Raw genomic sequence first — 7,802 nt, 5'->3', positions numbered from 1 at the left:
AAATTATTACTGCACTGTAGCGGGTTAGAATAAAATTATCCAGATGGAAATGTACTCTATAATACGAGTACACACACAAGATGGTGTACTCCAGCAGGTGGTAGCTCCTGGTAGCATGTACTGAACATAAAATGTCGGATCCATGATGGACGACAAGGACAAAGTCAAATTTCAAGGTCAAGGACAAATTTCAAGGTCAAGGACAAATTTCAAGGTCAAGGTCAAATTTTAAGGTCAAGGTCAAATTTCAATGTCAAGGTCAAATTTCAAGGACGAAGTCAAATTTCAAGGTCAAGGACAAATTTCAAGGTCAAGGTCAAATTTCAAGGTCAATGACAAAGTTTAATGTCAACAGTCGAGGTAAAGGTATGGTGACCAGATAATTATACTAACATGGTATCGGCACACTGTAGCAGACGAAAACAAGATGGTGGTCTCCAGCGGATGAAGACAAGATGGCGGACATGACGTCATACCAGTTGACGATGTATAGGTACCTTGTTATTGGTGGTAGGTCAGTCTGTAGGTGGCTTCTGTGGAGGAAGGATCTGATGTTTATTTTTATTTTTTGCCCTCACCGGTTTCTAACCAAGGACGGGAATCGTTATAATCAATCAGAATTCTATTAAGTTAATTTTTTGATGAATTTTGGTATATTTCCCAATTTTCTAACATAAAAATTACGGATATCCAAGATGGCGTCTAAATTTAAAGATGGTGTCCATAACGATAATTGCAACATTAATAGGAACCAATATGGTGGTCATAACGTAAAGTGTAAGAATGACATGGTACTCAACCAAGATGGCGGGTGTAACGAAATATGCAACATTTATATAATCCAAGATGGCGACAGTAACGATAACTGCAACAGTGGTTTTTAAGATTTTTATTTAATTCGATTAAATAATTTTTTTAATGATTTTTAAAATTTTTCCCGATTTTCTAACAAAAAAAATTGCCGATTTTCAAGATGGCGGGCGTAACGAAAATTGTAACGGTGACGTCATCTTTCAAAATGGCGGTCATAATCCTAGATGACGTCAGAGGCTTATAAGCGGCTATCTCTTAGGAGTTTTAAGCCTCTTTTAGGACTTTCTAGTCGCTGGGATTTTTAAGGACTAAAAACGGGAATTTTTCCCTCGAAACGGGCAATTTTTCCCTCGAAAACGGGAATTTTCAATTTATCAAATTTTTTGAGATTTTTTTGCGGAATTTTTTTCCACAAGAATTGAAATTTTGGCGATTTTTGAGGAATTTTGGGCAATTTTTGCCCAATTTTGGCAAGTTTTGAGGATCAAATTCAAGGTCAAAGGTCAAGGTCAAGGTCATCCAAGATGGCCGACGTGACGTCACAATTTAAGATGGCTAACACCGACACCACAACCACCGCCTGACGCCTGTTTTAGTATGCCCTATTATTAATTATTAATTACTACTAGTAGTAATTGTTGCAAGTAGTACCGATTCTTGCCAACATATGTCGTCTCTTGTTGTGTTGAGGTAAAAATATTTATTTATTTTATGTGAGATGCGGGATGTTCACTAACGATCGCAAGAGAAGGATGGCTACGCTAGACATCAAGGAGAAGTTCGTCTTGCAGGTTAGTGCTTCTCAGCTGTCTCAAAGCATATTATTTGACTGATTAACGGATGCTTTTTGTTTGAAATTCACCTTAAAAAATATTTTTAGTCGTGCAAATTTGGTAGCAGAAATTAATAATTTAAATGTAACTCAGAATAAAATTGCAGGCCTCATTAATTAAACATTTTTTCATGCAGATATCTATTCCTCAGAAATAATCAGAAGCACATGGATAAAACCATCAAAATATTGTCAGAAATAACTAGAAGCACGTGGAGAAACCACAGGAATAATCAGAAGCACATGGAGAAAAACATAAAAAAAATGACAGAAATAACCAAGACCACATGGAGAAAAAAAGTCACGTTTTTCTTAATACTATCAGAAAATCAAAGGGGAAAAAAAAAGAAGGGGGGGAAAAAAAACAAATTCTGGCTTGTTCTAGAACTCTATTCTTGCTCAAAAACAGAGAACTCCTACTGAGTTGAATGTTTGTGAAAATGTACATCCTTTTCGTTAAATGTGCATCCTTTTTTGTTAAATTTAAGTTCAAAATGTGCGTCTTTTTTGTCGAATATGCTTCCGGATGTGCTTCCTTTTCTTGAATGTGCTTCCTTTTTGTAGACTTTTCATCCAAATGTCCGTACTTTTCGTTAAATGCTTGTCCTATGTATACATTGCGTGTCCAGTGCGTACATTGCGTGTCCAGTGCGTGTACATTGCGTGGTCATTGCGTGTACAATGCGTGATTATTGCATTCATTGCGTGGTCATTGCGTGTACATTGTGTGTGTACATCGCGTGTACATTACGTGTCCAGTGCGTGTACAATGCTTTTAAATATGCGCAGTTAATTTTGGAAAGCTATTCAGGGAACGGTTTTCAAATTTCTTTAACCATTGGAGGTACTGAGACAACACAAAGCATAAATGTCCGGGTAAGAATCCGAAACCAGTATAACTGCAAACACTATTTTGTAGTAATACAGTTGTTTAACGTAAATGTACTAATTTACAAATATCTGTAATTTTACATGAATATTTCTGTTCCCTTTAAAAAAAATGGCGGTGTATGAAATTTGTTTGACATTTTGTTGGATGCAGATATTATTATACTTATTTAAACGGAAATGTAAACATCGACATTTTAGATTTTCTGGAACGATGTTTTGAGACTGTAAAGTGATTTTATAAATTTCTTTATGCTGATGTCAAATATGATTTTACTTTTCCTGCATCACGTAAGGTTTTTATACAATTCAATTTTGAGTTGTTTTTTTGAAGGGGCAGTAAGACACCCCTGGCCTGAACAAGAAGTTTTCGGATGCTAAATTGCGCATAGCTTCTTTAATACTTTGTTTATAATGACGATTGTGGCACATAATTTAGATAATAATGTAAATGAATTAATATAACTGAAACCATTAAAAATGTTACGTTGCAAGAGAAAAATTTGCTGAAAACTTAAAATTAAGTTGGTTTTCACCAAGCTTGTTCAGACCAGGGGTAAATATAAACCCTTAAGCAAATGAAATTTTTGGACAGTAAACAATTTGAGTTTTATTTATAAATCGTGTATTTTATAACCCAGTATGAAATTCCAGTGCACTTGCATTACAGTGGACAATAGTATAGTATATTATACTCACTTAAAAATTCTACTATTGTTACGAAAACACAACGGTATCTGACAATTTAATTCATCTTCGCTGATTTCACTTCAAGATCTGTCTGACGTGGGTCGAAACTTCTCTTCCTCGATTGTCTTCCTTCAGAAGTGCCATATCTTTTAAGCATGAAGCAGTAGTCCACCACGTACCTGGTATCTCTTTTGCATGTCCTTTATGTCCTGGTGAAAACGTTCTCCTTGTTCTTCACCTACATCGCCGAGATTCGTAGGGAAAAAATCAATATGTGAATGTAAAACGTGAAGTTTCACACTCATGTTTCATCCTTATTTCATGAAATCCTTCAACATTTCTTTAACAATTATTTTTTACTCTGGATGTTTTTGTTACCTAAAAGGTCGGCCACAACTTTTTAAAAAGACACCAAGGACTTTTTTTCTACATGATTCATTGTATTATCGAACATACTGTCTTTTATTAATTTTCTGATCTGCTGTCCCACAAAGACCCCTTCTTTCTGTTTCCCATAAGATATTGTCAGAAATTTTGTTATCAAATACTGGAAGCAGTCACCTTCTTTTCGAAGTGAACTGCTTCATTAATCCGAGTTTAATGTGAATATGAGGTAATAGTACCTTGCTTTGTTGAACAAGTGGTAGATACATTTATTATGTTCTGTGAACCGGGTTGTAGGGTTTTTCTTTTGGGCCAGTCTGTCTGCCTCCAGTGTTTTTCTTTGGCTCTGCTGTCCCATTAACAAATAAAACACGGCATTTTAGTGTAGCCAGATTGTAGACCAAGTAGCATACCAACAACTTTTAAATCACCGCAAATTGTCCAATAATGTTTTTCCATAGTTCATTCATTTTAGCAGAACTTTGAGATTTTCATATGTTTTCTTGAGATGCACTGAATGCGCAATGGATAATAAACCAAAGAAATTTCCATTATATAAAAAAACACCTTTGAGACTATTTTTGGACGAGTCTATAAATAACCTCCACTCACTTGTATTGTAAGTGACGTTAAAGAAATTCAATAAACCCTCAATATCACAACAATAAACCAGAGAGTCTTCTTCTTTAAATAATTTTATTAATTCCTTCTCCCGAGTCCTATACCAAGAGAACGAAACTCCAGGTAGTAGGAGATTTTTTGCTATCAACCTTGATCCAAGTAATTGAGCAGCATCCTTTGTCAGATTTAAGTCACGAGTTAAATCGTTAAGTTCATTCTGAGGGAATAATTTTGGCGCAGAATTTTCTTCGGACTTGTATTCATCAGCATTATCACATTCATTTTCTGAACAGCTCGCTGTAGCACATTTTCGAAAACGGGACGTGGAACTGGGATAGCAAGAGATTCACAATGCATAACTGGTAGTATGGCCGAATGAATGTTCGGATATTGTATGTCCTTCTAGTTTTTGTGTTATGACCTTGAAAGTTAACCGTACAGAAATAACAGTCGTTAAAATGATTTTGCGGCTCACTCCATACCATTGGAATTACAAAGGGCGTGATTTTTTGCACCATTTTTCCACAGTCTCAGTAGTCTCTCGAAACATGTACGACATATCTTGTGCGAGGCCCAGTTTTATGCCGAAGTAAGCATGATTGACATTTATCACAAAACTACTGGTTTCTTGTATTTTCTTAGCAGTTACATAACCACAGAAAATATAACAGAACATGTTTAGGTTATTTAAACTCTTACGGGAACTCATTTCTCAAATATAACCTCACACTGCATGTAAACAATGAATTACTGTTTCTCTCCTAAAGCCAGCTGGATGTAACAAGTGTTGCCAACTATTTCCTCTAATCAAAATAAAATTTCACCTTCGCAATGAAAATTCCCTTTGTAAAATTCACGTTTAAATAAAAAATAAGTTTCCTCAATTTGCAAAAATACTGTACGTGATAGGAAAAACGGATTGCAGATCTGGAATCAGTGCAAAAAATATCTACTTTAGGAACACCTGGGATCAGAAAATCATAAAAAAATCATTTTGCATAGTGTTATTACTTATCGCTCACTGCCGGTACAGCTACTGTCGAGATAACCAATTTATTTTTAAACTATTTTTAAAAATCCAAATGCAATAAAGGCAATGCAAATAGCTAAATTCTCAATTATCTACAACACCTACGTAACATAGTACGTTCATAAAATTGCAGTTCGTAAAACCACGATATATATATATATATATAAGAGTTCGTTTCGACGAAATTTAAAGATCCAGGCCACATTATTAGTTTTAAGTAAGCGTAAAGAAAGTAAGATCAATCAGATTGACTTACAAAAGGCAAAGCGAATTTCGAAACAAAGTTTGAATTCTTTGTCATTCTTAAGCAAGATGTGATGTGTAGGGGTGTGTATTTTTCGCGGGAAAAAAATCCGATAGCTCATTGGACTGCAATTAGGCACGGTTGCGCTAGCGACTGTTCAAGTTTAATGGCGGCCGCCTGCAAGAAAACCCATTGCCGGGCCATTCAGGCCACGTTTGCTCCCGCAATCCTGTGATTTGTTGTGCTGACAGCAGACATATACCTGAATTAAACCCAGCTAGCCACGAAGCAAAGACAATGATACAAAGTTTTAACGTACAGCAGGTCTGGAAATATTTTTGCGAATAATGAATGGCCACAGTGATGTCTTTTCTTTTTGGGACTATCCTAAATTATTTTGTTATTTGATGTCGTGTTTTTGCTAATGAGTTTGAATAAATTCATCATATCACCATCATTCGTTGTTTTTAAAAGCTTTCGTCAAGTCAATAAGTATTAATTTATTAAATGGTTTCGATAACTTTAAATGCAATTTATTTTTATATCTAGTATAAATTGAGAGCATGGCATCGTGTGATATTAATATTTGTTTTTGATATTCGCCATTGCAAGTTTGAACTTTTTGTCATAGAGAAACCCCAAAAAAACAGACACTCAATGTCATAAAGTTTAAACTAGCAATGGCGTATGTTAAAATAATGATTCCCGTCAATCTTTCCCACTGCAAGTATCACTTGAAGAACGTAAATGATATGGTGTTATACAGTTTTGTTTAACCGTTAGTATTTATCACTTGTAGAAAAACGTTTCGTGGTTAGGATGTATCATTAATCCATAAAACTTTTACCTTCCCTAAACAGGGAAATAATAAACTATGTAAAATTTTGGGAAAACCCCCTAAAAAAAAATTTCATACTGACTTAAAATAAATAACTTTTTGATAATACCACAAACTGCAAACCACACGCTTACATGTTTAGTTCACGCGAGCGTTGAAATAGAAATTGGTAATTAAGTTTATGAAAATCATTAAATAAACACATTAGATTTATGAAACCGTACCTACATAAACAATTAATGGTAGTTACATTATGACTAGTTGAAAATAATGAGCGGACACATAATTCTAAAAGCATAATAATTTGCTTTGTAGGTAGGTAATCATTGTGACCAGGTAGCCCTCTACTCCTTTGTATAGGCCAGCGAGTATACTTGAAGACTGATCTTCTTTCCCAGCTACTAGCTTAACATTGCTGTGATTTTATGGTTCGCTTGAAGTCTTGATAAAGTTGAAGAGCAAAATTGTAATCGTTATATTACGAGTGGAGAAAACTGGTCCTGTAGAATAGCCCAATTAATTAAATTCAGTTTTATTTATTAGCTCATATTTACATTATTAATTAAATTATAACAATTTATATTCGTGTTTCCGGCCTTTGAAAAGCGCCGGTCGAAAATGGACAGCACTAATCAATATTTTGTCTATGTTTTCTTGCCTTATTGTTCTTACCACATTGTCCGTTATTTTCTGTTTACTATTTTGAAACTGTAATCAAAAATAGCAATTATAATAAGTGTTCTTCTATGCTACAAAAGGGGACATATTGGAAAAAAAATTCAAATTTAACAATGTATTCGGATATTAAGGGAAATTCGGATCTTTGTCAACACTACCTATGAGGTAAGAGGGTCATGTTGGCCAGTCAGCGATCTGTTCTTGCAATTGTAGACGGACCTTAAATTTAATTTTTTTTCCACTTCTTTTTAGTCGTATTTTAATTCCTTCCTTCCATCCCCCACCCGGCATCAAACCATCAACCCTTTTACGGCAGAATTAAAAAAACAAACGATAATTCTGTTTAGTTAACTTCCCTTAGCCCAAGCAAAGTGACTGGTAGCGCTACCTCTTGTGGATTTAAAGAACTACAAGACACGCTAAGACAGCTTCGGTGCATTATTAACTTATTTTTGCACTAATTTCCTGTTTTATTTTTCTTTCTCTCCTGAATTTTACTGTTTCTATTAATTTTCTGATTAAAAAATAGGTTTCGCGTAAAAGTAAATTTAATAATTACCCTTTGGACTAGTTTGTATAATAAATGTATAATATTGAATACCTATCCATCATATTGTTTGCATTTAGGGACGTGGGTAAATGGGTAAATTTAGTGCGATACAACCCCATACCAGTATTGTCATTATTTAGTTTGTTAGGTTCATAATTTCGTTTCTATATTTTACGATTATGCCAATTCACTTCAGATACAATAGTGAAAACTGTAAAGTAAGTGTATCGTAAC

Source organism: Bacillus rossius, chromosome 1 (genome assembly GCF_032445375.1).
Source record: "Bacillus rossius redtenbacheri isolate Brsri chromosome 1, Brsri_v3, whole genome shotgun sequence".
Taxonomy (NCBI): domain Eukaryota; kingdom Metazoa; phylum Arthropoda; class Insecta; order Phasmatodea; family Bacillidae; genus Bacillus; species Bacillus rossius.
This window is presented reverse-complemented; position numbering follows the sequence as displayed.